Source organism: Aythya ferina (genome assembly GCF_964211825.1).
Source record: "Aythya ferina genome assembly, chromosome: 1".
Lineage (NCBI taxonomy): Eukaryota > Metazoa > Chordata > Aves > Anseriformes > Anatidae > Aythya > Aythya ferina.
The window spans coordinates 161,048,026-161,065,977 of NC_140296.1; the positions used below are offsets into that span (position 1 = coordinate 161,048,026).

Sequence of the window (17,952 nt, forward strand, 5' to 3'; positions counted from 1 at the left end):
GGGTCTCTGTAACACAAAAGGAAGCAATAAAAGGTGATTTCCTGGGCATCAGCCACTCACTGCTATTGTTGCTGCAACCATACAAAACCTTGTACACCTGATGCTTGACCTTCAATCATTGTAAAAATGCTACAAAAGCACTGAATTTCACTTTCTTCCCTTGTAACATTCTCCACTGGCATTTGTGATGGGAGTGATGGTTGTCAGAGAAAACGAGGTGTCAAGATGCTTGGACAAAGCCTCAAACATCCACATTAGTAGGAAATCACATACACAAACCAATGATATAATGACACCTGTCCATTAATAGAGGAATGATGGTTTCAACGATGGAAAACACACACACACACAAAACTCAAAATTTTTCTCCTTTGGCAAAGTGAAAAAGTGATTAGCATTGCTGATGTTCTTATTAATGACTTCTTCTTACATGTTTCCAGCTAACAAACAATACATTTTTGCAGCCTAATGGGTTTTCTGCTCACTTTTCTTCCCCATAATGAAAACAAAAGAAAACCTCTGTGCAACAAAATGCAGAGTATCAGTCTTCTATCTCTATTCAAGTCACGGTAATCATTCACAGGCAAGAAGACACCAATCAGCTGCATCTATTGATATTTCAGTGGAAAGTATAGCCAAGATCACATAATTTTTCCTACTAGAAGAAAGTATAAACAAGTCAGAGTTTGGGAAACCAAAACTGAATGAACCTACTTATTTACTCTTTTTTTTTTTTTTTGTATTAAAATTATAAAATTGTTTTCCGTGTGCTTCCATGGGGTAGATATTTCTCATTTTGTATGTATGTGCAGGACCTTGAGAAAGAATTTTAATTTTTACTTTCCTGTCAGTTTTCTCAGTGCATTCACATACTCTTTCAAATCTGATAGAAACACTTTATACTGTCAGCAGGGAAATCAGGATAGCAATTCTTGCCTCTAAACTTTCTTTGCAACCATGTAGGTTATGTTTCCTTGTGTTGGAATGGGGAAGGTTATATACTGCTTCAGTGATGGACTTGCTGTTGTGGATTTGCAAAAGGACAGTGATGTGAGTGAATCTGAAACTGTCATCTTTTTATTGTTTGGTGAGACAAAAGGTAATTTTTAACTCAGTCCCATGTGTCATTCACATGTATTCATCGTTCTTTGCAGTCCCATCTATCTGCACCTTTACCCAACCTGAGGACTGGGAAGCCCACCTCTAGCAAATAGAAAGCATACATTAAAAATAATGAGCACTCTTTTTTTTGTTTTTTTTTTTTTTTTTGCAATCCAGAGCATTATTTTTTTTTCACTGAGGTATATGTTCAGGTTTATTAGTTTCATTTGGATTTTATTTCTGTTGTTTAACTCTCATAATAGTTATACTAGCAGCAACCATTAACTGATTCATCATAATGTACTGATCTGTCACAGAAGTAGAAGAAGGTCAGTGCCCAGTTCTTTTCAATTTTAATTCCAGATGATGCTTTTTACTACCTTGACCTGGTGAGCTCCCACTACATTCAGTTCTTTGTGTCTTGCTATGAGAAGAATGTGTCTTCCTTTCCTTTCAAGCTGTTCGACAGCCATTTCCAGGCAGGAGATAGCAGCTGCAGCAAACTCACATTCTTGTCTTACTTGTTTGCCCCAAGTGAGATGAAACTATATAAAGCGAGTTTATTCTTCGAGATTGCCAAGGCTGAGGCTTGGGGCACTGTTCTATCATGTTTCACAGGACTGCCATGGATAAGCCATGCAGTTTTCAGAGAAAAAATTCCATGTGCTTCCCTCAAAGAGATTTAAATTTTTGGAAAGATGCAACATACTTTTGAAAATACCTGTCTAATGATCAGATGTAGGAAAATGACTTTCATAAAGGGCATGTTGTTTTGTTAGGATTTGCAGTGTCATTGCTACAGGGACACAGTTAATGTATGCAGTGCTTTTAAGCCCATGCATTGTTTAGCAGCTCACATATATTGTATTTTCCCCCTGTTGCCTGAAGGAAAGGAGAAATTTACTATATTAAGCAATAAATATAATATGTAATTGTATTTAGATCTAAACTCATATTTCCATGTTATCATTTTTTAAAGGGGACACCCTGAAGGTAATGATTAATTATAAAGCGTGGCTGGACATCAGGAATGATTTTGTAAAATTATAAGGTATTCTTTGACATAAAAAAATCTGTTGGTTTGTGGTGCTTACACATGCCTGGTTTTCATTTCCTCACTTTTTCTGGATATACAAGTTGGGCATGAGCTGAACAACATATATTATCAATTGCAGATGCACACAAGATGCCAGAGCATCAGAGCATTTAACATTGTCAAAGTGCTGTCTGTAGCAGGAAAGATGGCACTGCAAAGATCAGGTTGGATGTTTGGCAGTCCCTCTGTGCCTCTGCCATTTTTGTGTACTTGTTTTGTCTTTCAGACAGATGGACCTCAGCACAGCTTCATTTAGTCCAGACTCCAACATTATATTCTCCAGATATGTTCTCACCCTGTGGTCTTCGTCTTGGTGCTTGAGCAACATTGCTAATACAACCTTTATTAACAACGGGGGAAGCTGAGGATGCAGAAAGGTTTCTCCTTTCCTCAGAGTGTACACCATCCATCACCATCTTGGAGTTTCTAGAGGTGTCCATGCTTGTCTTCTCCAGTTGGTCAATGTGACAAAGTAATCTCACTGAGAGTGTAGACCTTTGGCTCAGTATGGATTTTGGATTTATCAAATAGCTGTCCCATAAATTTTGCAAGCAGAAAGAGAAATGCAGGACATTTGGCTTTGTTCCCCAGAGGGGAAATCTGGGGATTGGGGTGCATATGCCAGAGCCTGTCAGGGCTTTCTAGGTGCCATGCTAACACGTGGGAAAACATAATGGGTACTAAGCCTTCAAGAAGCAAGTTAACTGAGTTAGATTATACAATTATATTTCTCAGACTATTTTGTGTCTTGATACCAATCAAGCATAATTAATCTGTATGTAAATATTATGATTATGTAGCAAGATAGATACATGACTTGCATCTTACTAAAAACTTTTTCCCAAAATATTTCTTGAGAAATAAGTCTTTTTGTAGTGGGATTTTTTGGCTTCAAAATCAATTTTCATTCATGTTGGAGAAGGTGGGGGAAGGTAGCTAAAATATATTTTGTCACTTTTTTCTTTTCTTCAGCATTTTTGCTTAGAAAATAAGGTTTATTCTTGACTGAATCCTGTCAGTGAGCAAGCCACAAGTTACTTAGAGTCTTGCTATATGGAAATGCATGCTCTTGCTGGCAGGAAGTATTTCTGAGGCAGTGGATCACGAGTCTCATATAAGTACAATTACTCGCATCCCTATGTCTTTGAAGCTTTGGGCTTCAGCCCATTATGTATTGTAACCTGCAGGGCGGATCATTTAGCAACCGATGGAATTCGTTAGACTAGAACAATGATGACATTTGTATTGGCAGCTGTCTAGCAGCAAATATTTTAGTTTCATGCTAAGCGTGTTCAAACCAAACAGGAATTGATTATAAACTCAAGTCAATATTTTGCTGGCAAAAGTAAAGTATTCAGTGAGAAAAAAGTGGCCACTTTTCAGAGAAACTTATTGTAATGTATTATTAATGCAAAGATGATCAGATAAAAACTGGAACTTGGCAAGCTGTCAAAAACTCAGAGTGAATCAAAAATTTATAAAACACTATTGAGTTATAACAATCCTATTATAGATCCTAGCAATCATTTTTGCTGAAGCACGCTCCTTAGATTATTTTACTGTTCAGACATTAGGATACAAGGATTTAAAGCTTTGAAGCTCCTCTCTCTCTCTCTCACACATACTCTTTTCTTTTGGAATAGCATAAAATTAAAAATGAAATTTACACAGTGAATTATTTAGCTCCAGTTCACATTTGGATTGAATAAGAACAATAGAGTTTAAAGTAATGGCAGTATTTTTCCTTTATGGATTGTATTTTGCTGACTTACATGAAAAATTACTGCTATTACATTCAAGCAGAATGAATTGCTTTATGAAATCTGTAAACTTAATTTGTGCATGCACTCAAACCACTAGCTGCAGACATGATGCTTTCAGGAAAAAAAAAAAAAGGTGAAAAGCTTCTCTGTCTATGGATTTTCTCTCCTTGAGCGTGTTTTAAATTTTTATTGCCTTTGTCATTCTTATATATGAGATCCTTTCTTCCCAAATACCGGGCAGTGACATTAGGTGGATACATTCTGAAAGGGACACCTACAATCATCCATATCTCTGAGTGTCTGTCCCTTTTTGTACAGGGATTTCTAAAGTGCCTATCACTCCAGTATTTAAGCTTCATATTTCTTGCAAATAGCTTAAAGCAAATAAAGTCTTGAAATATCAGTTCTTCTTCTCAATTTCAGTGTTGTCTGTCTCACTTAGGGCTAAGCAATTATTGTTCCCGAGAAGAAAGACCAGGCCTAAAGGTTTCTGAGTTTAAAGCAATGTAGTTTTGAAATAAGGGTGAAACTTCTTATCACATGTCTCAGAGCTGAAGATAATCTTATTAGGTCCTGTAAGTCCTAGATACTGTGATAAATGCATAGGAGGAGGGAGACGTTACTTGTACATTTTACTTTTTTTTTTTTTTTTGTCATATTGTCAGATCTTTCAATATTATTCACTTATTACAATTTCTAAGTGATAAGGTAGCTGATTTTTAATAGCAGGCTCTCAGAATAGGGAGCAAGGTATTTAGGAGGGACTGGAAAGTCTTTCTTTAACGCAACAATTCTCCCATGGCTATGTCACGTCATCATGGGGGAGCACTGACAGACAAGCTTTGTGTGTGTGCTGCAGCACAGTTCCCATACAAAACACAGAAAGCCACATTGTCAAAATGCTGACACCATGACAATGTACCAACTTCCTTGCCCAGCTGGCCAGCCACCTTCAGCACCATGCTAGCCATCAGCTCTGCTTAACGCAGACCCTGCAGGCTCAGACTTCAAGCAAAGCCCAACTGCATCTGCCTGCACCCCATCGTGGAGACCATCTTGTGTTCTCCTTTTGGAATACAGGAAAATGGAGACACTTCATAGGTATTTGAATATTTGATAATGTTAAAATGGAACAGATTAAGCCATTTACCATCTCACATAAATTCTGAATGCCAGAGCAGCTTTTGCCTGCTCACAGACATAATGTAATGAAACCACAGTTGATACCATGACCCGTGAATTGTTATTTTTAACTTGACATTTCTTTCACGTCACTGCAGGTGTTTTGAGAAATGGGAAATAAATGAAATTACTGGGTTCTTTTGAACTAACAGTCTATTGTCAGGTTTATCATGTTACGGTGGTAACAGCAATTGCCTTAAGTGATTTTTAATGGATAACAGTACACATCAAGTTATGATCTTGTCAGATGTGAAAACTAACCAGTGTTAAGTTTCACCAATATTTGGAAGAAAAAACAGAGAAAATCCTGAGGGTTAAATAAAGCTGGGAGAACAAGAGGTTATTATGAAAATGAAATAGTAACAGAAAAAGTTATTACAGTTAATTAAAATTAATTGACCATACTGTTTAAAAAAAAAAAAAAAAAAAAAAGTAATTGTAGCTGCTTATGCAAAATACAGATGAAGATTACTTTGTAATTAAGAAGAACAGAAAGTTGATAAACAGTCACAATTACTTCATTTACATATATATATGATTGGCTTCATATTCCCTAGTCTGACATTTGCCAGGTGAGGAATAGTCACAGACGAGAAGAGGAATAGTCACAATGCACAATTCAGTTTAAGATGCCTAAATTTAGGTGGCTATATGTAAGTGTCTGTCCATCTGCTCTACATGTCTAAGCTCCCACTGTGTTCAGTGGAAACTTAGTGGCAACAGGGGAATTTAAAGAGCCACTCAGCTCACATACCCAGTGGTTTATCAGGCAGATAGCTCCCAGAGACTTGCATGGAAGTCTCCTACATTGAAAGGGACATCACATATTCTTCCAGTCAACTGTTATACAGATTATGTATACATTGCTTTTTGACATTCAAAATGCCCTTAATTTATTTTAATTCTTAGTTAAGTCATTATTTGTATGAGAGAATATCTGTGACAGGGCTACAGTATCACAGAGGCTTTCCTTTCATCTAGTGAGAGGAAAGTGATGTGTCTCAGCCACACAAATCTTCCCCAACCCTCCTGCAACCCAGGTGTGAATTTTTATCTTGGATACGAACATACATGTTTATTTATATGAGCTTTATTTTGTCTTACTTAGACTGCTCACTTGAACAATGCTCCACACATGTAAACTTAAACAGTTGTTTTTGTTTGTTTGTTTGTTTGTTTGTTTTTAACTGGGGCTTTTCAAAGGCACTCACTGCTCTCAGCATTTGAGCTCAGCACCCATGCCGAGCAAGTGAGCAGGAAACTATCTCCTGGAGTCATTTTAAGAGCCTTTCTGTAAACGGTGTTGCACCAGTTACCTAACAGTGCATGAAAGCAACCTAAAACTGGAAATGCTCTTACCAATGTTTCTGTGTAATCACAGCACTAGGACACCAGCTCTTTGTTCTTGAACTTTTTGAATGGCATAGTATAGTTCAAGTACCACTTGATGATCAGGTCTGAATCATCTCCCTTTTACGCATTGAGTGGCATTATGTCATGGTGGGATTGTAGTTGGTGTTTCTCTCAGATGCTGTTTCAGCATCAGGAATCAGATTTGTATTGGGGGAGGGGAGCAGTTGCATGTTATAATCTGTCTTCTAGCAGCTGAGGCTAATCTTGTTTCTTTCCATTTTCTATCTGAATTTTAGATAAAATGAATTGTTCCACAGGTACCGTTTCTAGGTGAGGATCCACCAGCCACATCATTATCTCTGATTTACCTAGAACTATGTTATAGCTTCTTGAATGATCATGTTGGCCTTGCTACCTTCTTCTCCTCTCTGCTGCCCTTTTCCCTGTTTTGCTGTGATTTGCAGCTCTGGTGTGTAGAAAACTTTTCCACTGCCACTACAGAGCAGAGTTTTCAGCTTGTTAGTGTCTGAGCCAGTAAAGCATCTCACTCCATAAGGGCTTGCCTATAAGCCTAAAGAAAGTTCTTGTCCATGTTATTACCTGTTTGGCTATTAGTGAGTGTTGGTCATGCCTTTAAACTGTCAGTTATAAGAGCTACCATCTGTATTTGAAGCCCCAATACTTTACAGATCTTCAGTGTTCCTTCAAAGTGTATGGTGGTCCATTATCTCAAATGAGCTCATTGCAAATACAGTATTTGGTGACTATTACCACAGTGTGATTCACTAGAGTGCTGGCTAATGTGTTGCTTACTTCAGTTAGTTTCAAAAGAACAACTGTAATAATCAATTATCAGCAGGCAGTGGTTTCCTCCATGTTCAAATAAATCAATTGCCAATTGCTGCCAGGCTCTGCTGGGTGCATCACAAATTGTCATACCCTCCTGATGCTTCTGTCTCTGGTACTTTGCACTATGGCAATGATTTCTGACCATTTTTACTGTCTGTGCATTCAAGTAGGCCCAATAAAGTCTGCTTGTTGCCCAGTCTTTTGCATAATGCCATCTAAGGTGTCCTCATGAATCTTTTTCAGTCTCTCTTGGTGCATTTTAATTGGAGACTGTGTTTTCCCCTGTTTTTGCACTTGCTTGTTCTCTCAGTCACCTTTGTGTGTGTTTTTTTTTTTTTTTTTTTTTTTTTTTTTTTTTTTTTTTTCCCATTCCAAAAGTCTCTGGTAGTCAAGGGAACTAGTTTCTATGCAGCCTGGGCTGAGCTTATTATTTCTTTTAAAGGACTCATTGCATTGTCAGTCTCAGTTTCTCTCTGGTTTTCAGCTCACATATTTTGCAGATCTGGTAAATGGTACAGCAGTGTGTGCACTCGTTCTTCCAAAAAACTTTTCTCAGCATTTTGTTTTGTTCTGCATTTTGTCAGTCTTTGAAATTACTCAGAGTTTTCTGTTTCACATTTAAGTTGTACCTTTAATATTTTAGCACTGAGCATGGAAATCACTGTGCCACAAAAGACAAATGCTTGTCAATGATGTCCTTGTATTAATGTAAAGCGATATAAAACTAGCCAGACGGGCAAAGGTCTGTCTAGCCCAATATTTTACCCTTGCCAATGGCCAACAGCAGAAGGTTGAGTTTTAATAGCTGTTGGGCATCTAATAATAATTTGGAAACATTCTCCCATCCTCCAAGTTGCAGATCAGTAGTTCCTAAGACAATATGCTGTGGGGTTTTTGGCTTGTTTTTGCTTGCTTGTTTGTTTGCTTGGGGGGAGGGGTTAGTTGCTTTTTTGTTTGTTTGGTAAGTTTGGTTTGGTTTCATCATCATCATCATTATTATTATGATTATTAATTTATTAATTATTTATTTAATTACCCTAGGACTATTTTTCTTCTAATTGGACTTGTTGCTTTTTGAATCTATGTGAACTTCTAGCATTCACAAGATGCTGAAGCAAGAAATTCTGCAGCTGAAGTATAATGTGTGTGAAGAACTACTTCCTTTCATCTTTTTATGAACTTACCACCTTCTAGGACTAGATGATGTTTTCTTGTTCTTCTGCAGAAATAGACGGTGAAGAGCTCCTCCCCAGCTGATCTCTCCCTGGCACTTACAATTTCATAATCTTCTATTATATTCTTCCCTCTGTCATTTCTTTTGCAAGCATAATGTTGTTTTCTGTTTTCCTCTTTGTTCTTTTCCTGATAATTCTTTATGTTGGCTTTTTTTTTTTTTTTTTTTTCACCATAACCATACACTTTGCCTACATTTTCATCTATTTATGCATTAGAAGACTAAGATCTTGCTCCTGAATGGTAATATCAGATAAAATTGCTCTGTTATGTATCTGCAGATTTTCCTCATTTTCCTCATTTTACTTTTCCTTAGTTTGAGTTCTGTTGTCCAGTCATTTGATTTTAAGAGATCCTTATGCAGTTTTCCACTGTTGGCTTTCAACTTTCCTACCCTGAATAACCCAGTATTCTCAGTAAACTTTGTCACTTCACTGCCCACCCTCTGCTTCACAGCATTTAAGAATATGTTAAACAGCATGAGTCCCAGCACAGTCCCTGTGGGACTCCATTGGTGACCTCCCTCTGCTGTGAAAATTGGCCATTTACTCTTACCCTTTCTTCCAATTGTTTAATCAATTATTTATTCATGCAACGACCTTCCTTTTTATCCCATGTCTATTTAGTTCCTTTGGAAGCCTTTGTAGAAGGACCTTGCTGAATGTCTTTTGGAAATCCATGTAGATTATCAGCCAGATATCTTTTATCCACATGAATGAAATAAGCAGTTTTTAAAGTGCGAATAATCTGACCTATTTCCAATCACCTACATTAGGTTGAAATGAAGCTACCCTTGGAGTGTTTATTCACTCCATTGACTTGAAAGGGGAATGCAGACACATAGCCATTGACTTCAAGGAGCTTTCCACTGAAGACCACGGTTATCCCTGCCTTTCTATATAAAATGTATAAGGATTTGGGTCTACATCTTCCTGGCATGCAAGTTATTTATCAGTTGCAGTCCTACAGAAGTCAGCTCTTCTCTCCAAGTCCAGTTTTCTGAAATGCCCCTTGTTCCAGAGTCCATCCATTTGTGCATTTTTTTTAAAAACTGACTTCAGTCTTAGCAACTCTGACCCATACACCTGGACGCAGAATAAGAAGCAATATGACAAGACACTTCCTTTGTGCCCCTGCATGTTCCCATTTGGCAATTTGTCATGTAACAATCTGAACATGATCACTTTCCATTATTTAATAAGTTTGTTTTCAGAATTGTGTGGCTTGGTTTTAAATGGGCTTTGTGGTTTCTCTAGGTTGTCCTTTTTTTTTTTTTTTTTTTTTTTTTTTTTTTCCTTCCCCTCCATAGACTGTCTAGTTTTCTTTCAGAATGACTCTTTTCCATGAATGAAAAGGTACAGATTAACATGTTCAATGTCTAGGTTAAATATTTCATCTGCTCATATAAATTGAGAGAAGTATTGATATATCTGTCAACTACTCTTATTGTAACAAAGAAATAATCCTTCGCTTAATTCATTATGTTACTATAACAAATATTACTATTTGACCTTGTGAGTATGCGTCTGTAGATGCTTGTCATTTGAGAGTTTCTTTATCTGAATGTTTCAAATGATTGTTAGAATTAACCCAATCAGTTTTCCTTTATACTAGTGATATGAATTATTAGAACTGGGATAACTATTCTCCATCTGTAACATCTTAGCACACCAATTTAGATTTATGTAACAGTTTGGTTGGCTGCATTTCCACTGATAAAAAAATCTGTGTGGAGCAGCTTCTTGGTCCTTCTGATCCACTACCATTTTTGTTTTCAGTTTCCTAAAAGAGTTCTTTTTTACTTACATTTTATTTTTCTTAATCTGCTGAGTTTGTTATTTAATGTGATTAATTCTGAAACATTTTCTTCCATGTCTGAGATGATATAGTAGCATCTATTTCAAAATCTTGCTGGCAGTTTCTGATTAGTTAATTTTAGTCTGAATGAGCTTAAAGTCTCACATGTTATTCTTAGGCAACAACTACAGCTGTCTTTACTGATTTAGACTAAATGCCTATAATTCTATAGCTAACAAAATTAAATCTTTGAATGCCCTATCTCTAGATTTAAATATCACAGTACTTCAGAAGTATGAATATTTTAGGGGGGTAAATTACATGATTCATAGTGATGTATCTGGGGATTTTATTATGTTTCCTTTGAAATACATAATATTATTTAATTCCAGATTAATTTTTCCAGTAGCAAGTCTCAGTATTTCTGAGTCAGCCTTCATAAACCCTTGTTCTAACATCTGGCTGCTGTTCCCCTGCCCATGCTCCCAGACCCAGACTGTTAAACATCAGTTATTTTGGGTCTCACACTCCTTCAAGGCAGGTTTTCTTCCTCACACATTTGCATTACAGTACTGGGATGACTCTCCTGCTTTCAAGCCTTAGTGACAGCTGTAGAGCCCAGATCTATTGAGATGTTCCTGGCATGAGGGACTTTCTTGTAGGAGCAGATATAGGCACAAGAACCCCATCCTCCAGCAGGGCTTTGCTCATCAGGGCCACTCCCAGCAGATACCTCCAAGGGTATATGCAACTTTCTGCCATGTGCATTCCCATATGCACAGGACATGGTGCTCAGTCCTGCCACATTGCACCAGCCCCAGAAGGTGATTTCTTAGTGCTGGAACAGCCCCCACCAAGGGCAGGGCCATGTTGGGTTATCCCATGTCACATCCCACTTTGCACTCCAGTTTTACAAGACAGGAAAAGACTGGAGCAAATGGAGCAGCGCTGGTTGCTTCACTGTGTGTCCCAGGGAGGCAGAGTCATGGACAGATGGACTCACATCCCCACATTTGCACAGAAAGCATGCGGCAGATTGGGGAATTAAGCCCAGACCTCCCAGCTGCCCAATGTCTGAATGTCTCCACTGTGATGATGAACATTTTTTTTTCAGATGAGTTGTAAAGCAGTTAGATTGCTCCTCTGCAGTCATTAAGGATCCCAAGACTGCTTTTCATGAGCTTCCAATAGTATTACTTAGCTGAGTGTCCTGGCCACTGTCCAGTTTGGCTTACTGCAGGCTATATCTCTAGACTTCCATCATTTCAGTTGTGTAACATAAAGCATCTTAAAATGTCAGTCAGCACTGCTAATGCTGCCAAAAAGTTACATAGGCTTGCTGCATAGTCACTATATAGCCATGAAGTGAAGCAACGCTTTTATGCAAATGCTGTATTCAGAGTATACTGTCTACAATTACAGTGCATGTAATTTTTCATTGTTTTTATGGCCATTATTTTTATCATATGTATTCATATATAATCTCATGGACTAGGGAGCTCTGTGACATGGCAGTCTTTTGACTTGAACTTGAAACTGATTATATGCACAGAAGTCAGTGTTTTGTTTCAACAGATTTTGGGGGGAAACTCTGGACACAGACAGAAAGAGATGAATAATTCTGATCACTCTTTAGACTCTTGGGTGGAGTCTTAAGAAGTTTCTGAACACCTCTAGAGATTTTTCTCTTCATTTTGATATTAAAACACACATAGGTTTTCATCCCCTTCTTTTGCTGCCAGACAGCCCTCCCTGAGCAATGCCAATGTTAACAAAGTTCTCTAAGTGTGATCCTGAGTCATTCAGATCTGATAGACTGTGTAGTTTTCGATATTTGACTAGGCTATCTAATCATAAGTTGAAGTCCCATATGGCCAATGATCTTCACTTTTCCATTCTTTGTTAATGGGGCAAGACCGTATTTTGAATACTTCTCCTCCTTAGAAAGACAGCTCAGGAAATGAGTCCCAGTACAGGGTATGGCTTCCTTGGCTGTAAACTACACCAGGCACACCTTAGGCTGACATTTACCAGTTGTTTGCAAAATGTATGCAAATCCCAGAAAACATTTTAAACTTTGCATTTACTTGCAGGCTTATTAGTTTCTAAAACGAAGCATGCTAGTTTTGTGAAAGTATTGCATTGACTCCATCTGACAATTGTACACAGTTTGCTCTTTAGCACTAACATAATATTCATCAGCCTTCTTAAGAATTTTTTGCTCATTTTCCATACAGAGACTTTTGCCTTCCACTTAAAATAGTGTTCAGGTTCATCTTGAGTTTCTTTCATGGATTTTTCCACTGTTCTATTTTTATGCACTCATTTCAAAGCCAGTATAGCTCTTTCTCAGATATATAGAGAGGGCAAAACATTCTCTAAGCAAAAGACCATCAGTAGACTTCATTTGCTTACCTTCTTTCCAGCTAAGTACAGATATATTGTTATGTCTACAGCAGCTTTGAATGTAAAGCCCTTTGTATGATGAGCAGTTTTAGATTATCTGTTTTTATTGCCTCTGTTCTTCTAGAGTTTAATCCATTACACCGATGCTATATGAAATGACTAGAATAGCATGTAAGACATGTTTGGGATATTAATTGTCCCTCTGGGACAAAGATTTTGAAAATTTTCTAGATAAGAAGTGGAAATTGTATTCCTTATATTAGTTAGAAGTGTGAGTTAATATTTGAGACCTCTCAATAGGTTTTCACTTTCTAGAAGCCTTACAAAGGTGCCATGGCATTGTCAGCCTGCCTTTTTGTTATATATACTCAAGAAATTTGTTGTACAAACTGTTAAAAATGTCCTTCCATGTTAAATGAAATCCAGCATTTGTTATATATACTCACCGAAATGTGCTCTAGAAATTGCAGACTATAATCGACTTGAGAAAATGAAATCAATTAGTATCTCACCCACTAGATTATCAGAGCTTGATTTTCTTTAAGAAAAAAAAAAAAAAAAAAAAGAAAAAAAAAAGGCCCAGAAAAACAAAATGTAAAATCCCCCTGTTACATTTGTGTGTTATTGGCAGATGTCCCAAGCATCTCTGCTTTCTATATCTCAGAAAGTGGAAGCTACCCTAGAGCATGGCATTTGAAAAGGTGCTGGAGTTAAGATAAACTGCAGGACAGAAACTGGGCTAACAAAGAGAAGGGATGACGAGGGCAAGGATTTCTCAATCCCACCAGATGTAGTTCTCTGCTATTGGGAAAATGAATGCTTGGGGCCCCAGGTATTTTGGTGTCAGTCCTTTCTCCCTGTGGCTGAAGGGGGTGCCATGCTGCCCAGCGCTTGGGAAGGCAGTTGACACAACCTGCCCTGCCTGTCATTTCATGCAGCTTGCTCTCCTGGGAGAGAAAGCGATGTTGAAAGCTTAGGGATGAGTGTGAGGCACTCATCCTGAGCATCGGTAACAATTTGCTCTTAACACCACATTTCTCCCATGCGCTCTATGTGCTCAGACCTTCCCAAGAATACGAGTTTACTTTCCTTCAATCCATCTGGAGTAATTTGTGATGACAAACAGATAGCGTGGAGGGAGCAAGCGCGACCCCACGGCAGGACCCTGGCTCCTGCCTAGCAACAGCAGCTGCTGGCCTGCTGGTGGGCCTGCCCCCCACCCCGCGAGGACAAACGCTGGTGTGCTTCACATGCCGGGCCCCAAAGGGAATAACAGGAGCTGACCCGGCCAGAAATGCCAGGATCACAAAGTCTCAGGGGTTTGGTTGCTAACATAATGCATCATTACACTGGTGAATCAAACTCCTTGCTTGCTGTTTACAGCCGCATTAAATATAAATAAGAGAACTAAACAAACCGCTGAAAAATAGTCTAATTAAATTGTGCAGTGAGATAGGCCCGTGGCTTTCAGTGCTTTTAATTCCCCATGAAGAAAAGCATATTCGCTTTCCTTCTTTTTCATGACATTTGTTCCCACATAGAAAGGCTAAAAACAGCTGGCGTTGGCTTGTTATAATAAAGGACTTTTTCCTGTGAACTCATCTGTGAATGACATTGCAGGGTTAAGCAAAGCGTCTGCAGGACCAAAACAAGACTTAAATCCACAGTAAACATGACCAAACTTTGTATGCCTGCTGATCTGCTTTGCAGAATAAACCTGCTGCTGGCAGGCTTCTTCACTCTCTAGCTTAAGAAAGGAGCAGTCAGGGGCACAGCATGGCATGGCATGGCATGGCATGGCACGGCATGGCCCCCTTGCCTGCCCCTGCTAAAGGCTGTGCTCTGCTTTAACGGAGTTATTTCTTCCAGGCTGGAAAATAAGCAGGTGCACAAGTGCCATGCAAGCCAAGGGTTAATTGAGAGTTCTTGTAACTCCTTCCCACAAAGCATTCCCTTTGCAACTTTTACAAGATGTAAAAGTGACAAGCTTTGTCAGTGCCACTTGCGGTCTTTTATTTTTCAGTGCTCCTTCTCAATTCAGGTATTTATAAATTAACTTTCTTCAGCTCTAGCTGGCTGTAATTCTGCCTACGGGAGAGGTATCTATTAAACTTTTTATGATTTGTAAACAAGTACATTTCCTTTAAAAATGACCGTGTTTTCACAAACAATGCCCCAGTCCCTAGATTTAGCTCCAGAGAGGTATTTTATGGAAAATACCTTCCAGTCACTCTGCTTCTGATCACAATAGCAGATCTGAAAAATGGCCACTTGCCACATAGTCCTCCAAGCACTTGTAATATCTCCCTTCTCCCAAATCAAATACATTTGAATCTCTTTGCCTCATAGAATCCAGCAGGTTTTTTTTTGGGTGAGGAAAAACACATATTGTGGAGAATGAGAGGCTGAATATTTCCCTCAGGATTCGGGTTGATAAATATTAAAGAATGGAAGCAGTTCTGATTTGTAGAGAAGAAAAAAGACACTACTCCAATCTCCTGGGCCATATTGGAAAGCTTATTTTATTTAGCAAAGAGAGTGATGAAAATTGCACTAGAGATGTCAACACTTCAGTAGCCCTGAAGCATTTTGGCACCCTCTAGTCACAAGAACTGAATTGAGAGAGCCTCCCCATCTCCGTGCTCTCTGCCTGTTGTAACAGGTGTGTCAGCGAACACATGCCACGAGCCCAACCACCCCTTTGCCAAAAGGCGGAGAATGGCACATTGCTGACGAGCCAGTGGGTGCCATTTGGCCAGAGAAGGAGCTCGATGACAGTAATCTGTAAAAACACAAGCAAAACATAACCTTGTGTGAATCTCTGAATGCTGGTTTTTCCTGCAGTCAGTAGCCTCTTGAAAAATATTAGAATTAGGCAATATATTTTAATTACATCAACAGCCATTTTTAGAAGAACACACTGTGTGGGCTCTACAACTCACCAATCACATAAAATGAAATAAGCCACAAGCACCCCCACCTAACCCATCTTCTGGCCCTTAATCAAATTGTATAGCATTTTGAAATTCTCTAGCAACAACATTGCTAAAAATAGACACTTAGGCTACCCACACAGAATATTCTTCTAACCTTTTCAAGTGTTTGCAATGACAAAATCATTCCTATTGTAATTAATGGTATCATGTTGAGGAAGATTGGGGAAACATACCTAAAGGCTCTGACAATAATTTTGTTACTAATATATTCCCCTGGTTTGCCTTTGAACTCTGTCATTCCTTGCCTTGCAGCTGTGTTTAATGAGTAGTGAGATTATTCAAATGAGCCCACAGCAAAACGTTGTTTTCTTAGTTCCCAGATCTTGAGAAGACATCTCCTGCCACAGTCAGTAGGCAAAACCTGAATCATAACCTTAGCATTGAATTCAATTTTATGCTTAAGGGTTTGTAAGTACCTTTGTACCCTATAAATATAATTGTGCTCACTTGTGATGGAGCTGATCTCTACTTACAGCAGATGCCAATGAGCCGGCAATAAAACAAAGGGAGAAACAGTGCAGCCTGTCACCGATGAGTGAGAAGCCAAATGTGACTGTGCTTGTGCTGTAGCATACAGACTTCTGCAAGTAGATTGCAAAGAGAGCTTATAGGATGCTCAGACACAGCAGATTTGTATATGGGAGCTTGTTGCCATCTGTTATTTCCCATTCTTAACCAGTGGGTTTAGTCCCTCAGAGAGAAAAGGAAGTCAGAAAGAAATTTAATTCCATACAAAAATACATTGTGTGAGAGATATTTTCCAACATGGGAAAAAAAATTAATAAGGTCCAATTTAAAACTGATAAATAGTCAATTCAGTATGGTAGGATTAAGGATTTTTCCTAAGGAATTTACAGAGAGATAAGCATCTCATGAATAAATGAATTCAGCTGCAACAGACTAACCTATTTATTGATTCACAAGCCATTTGTTTGAGAGTTTGCCCCTGAGGAGCAGAAGGTATCCTATTATTATCGATAATATAAGAGTTACAGTTATATTCAGAAATGACAAACTACATTTAAATGATGTCTCAGGGTTAGAACAAAAACCCACCAAAGACAGGAAATTCAAAGTTAAGTCTGACACAGTGTCAGACTGCATGGTGTCAGGAAAAATGACAGTTGTGTCTTGTCTTTGCATGTCTTGGCTTCTGTGGCTTATATCTCAATTTTAATGGCATACGAGTGATATCATTTCCCTCTAAATTCATTTTTGTTTTACTTTATCATAAATAAAAAAGAACCATGTAGGACTGTGAATATGGAAAGAGGCCACAACAGCTCTCCTGAGGTGATACCTGCCCATAACAGAAGTAACTCTTTACAACCTATTTAAATACCTACTTTCCTCATTTATTATTATTTATTAGTTATATGCCTAACTGGCTAAGCAATTTATTAGTAGCTTTTGCAGACAGATATAAGGGTATAATACCTGGCCATGAAGCTTACAGAGGGGACAGGCAACAGAAAACTAAGGCTTGCAAGGAGGCAATAGAAACCACATGACTGTGACTCTGAATAGGGACAGGATGTTGTTAGAACTATTTCAAAGATAGATTTGTTTTCCAATTATCCCTTTTGCTAACATGTGTTGAGGGAAAAAAATTTAAAATCAACATTCACTGTACTGGAGACTTGGGTATCCTCTCTGCTCTGCCCTGATCAGGAGCTGTTGGTGTTCCTAGGCAAGATTGACTGTTGTAATAAGTCACACAGCTACACTGGTTTTCATCCACTGTCTTCACAGAGGAGCACATAGTAGGTCTTGGAGGACATTTTGCAAGATACTTTTGACCTTTTCTTAATCCACATCCTTGAAGGAACCATGCCCGAGTCCCAGCTAGCTGTGTTGTAGTTACAATTTCCTTGCAGAAAGGAGTTAGCTGAAGCTATACTTGCATAGGTAGGGAAAAACCCACATTTGCCTTTACAGTGCCTTCTGAGGCAATTCATGAAGCTTAAATTATAATTGACAGGAATAAGAAATGTTCCTAATCTTCTTTATTTGTGTAGCTAACATAAGTCTCTCAGGTTGCATAAATGCTTACCCTTCTGTATTTCAGCTCCTAGATCCAAATGGGAAGCCTAGAGCTGTTTATGCAGCAAATTTGTTGCACTTCACTCAGGACTATGCTGTTAAACAATCGACAGATTATATTCACACATCAATG

The 17,952-nt window shown here is 38.4% G+C and overlaps 2 long non-coding RNA genes across 2 annotated transcripts in view; one reads left to right on the top strand and one right to left on the bottom strand.

Moving 5' to 3' along the window:
- LOC311430395 overlaps positions 1-17,952 on the top strand; it is a 128,261-nt gene that overhangs the window by 96,886 nt on the left and 13,423 nt on the right. The gene's annotated exons all lie outside the window — the stretch shown is intronic.
- LOC311425487 lies at positions 15,277-15,956 on the bottom strand. The gene is made up of 2 exons (XR_014686348.1): positions 15,871-15,956; positions 15,277-15,562 (listed from the first exon to the last, which is right to left on the bottom strand). It is a non-coding gene; the product is annotated as an uncharacterized lncRNA (long non-coding RNA).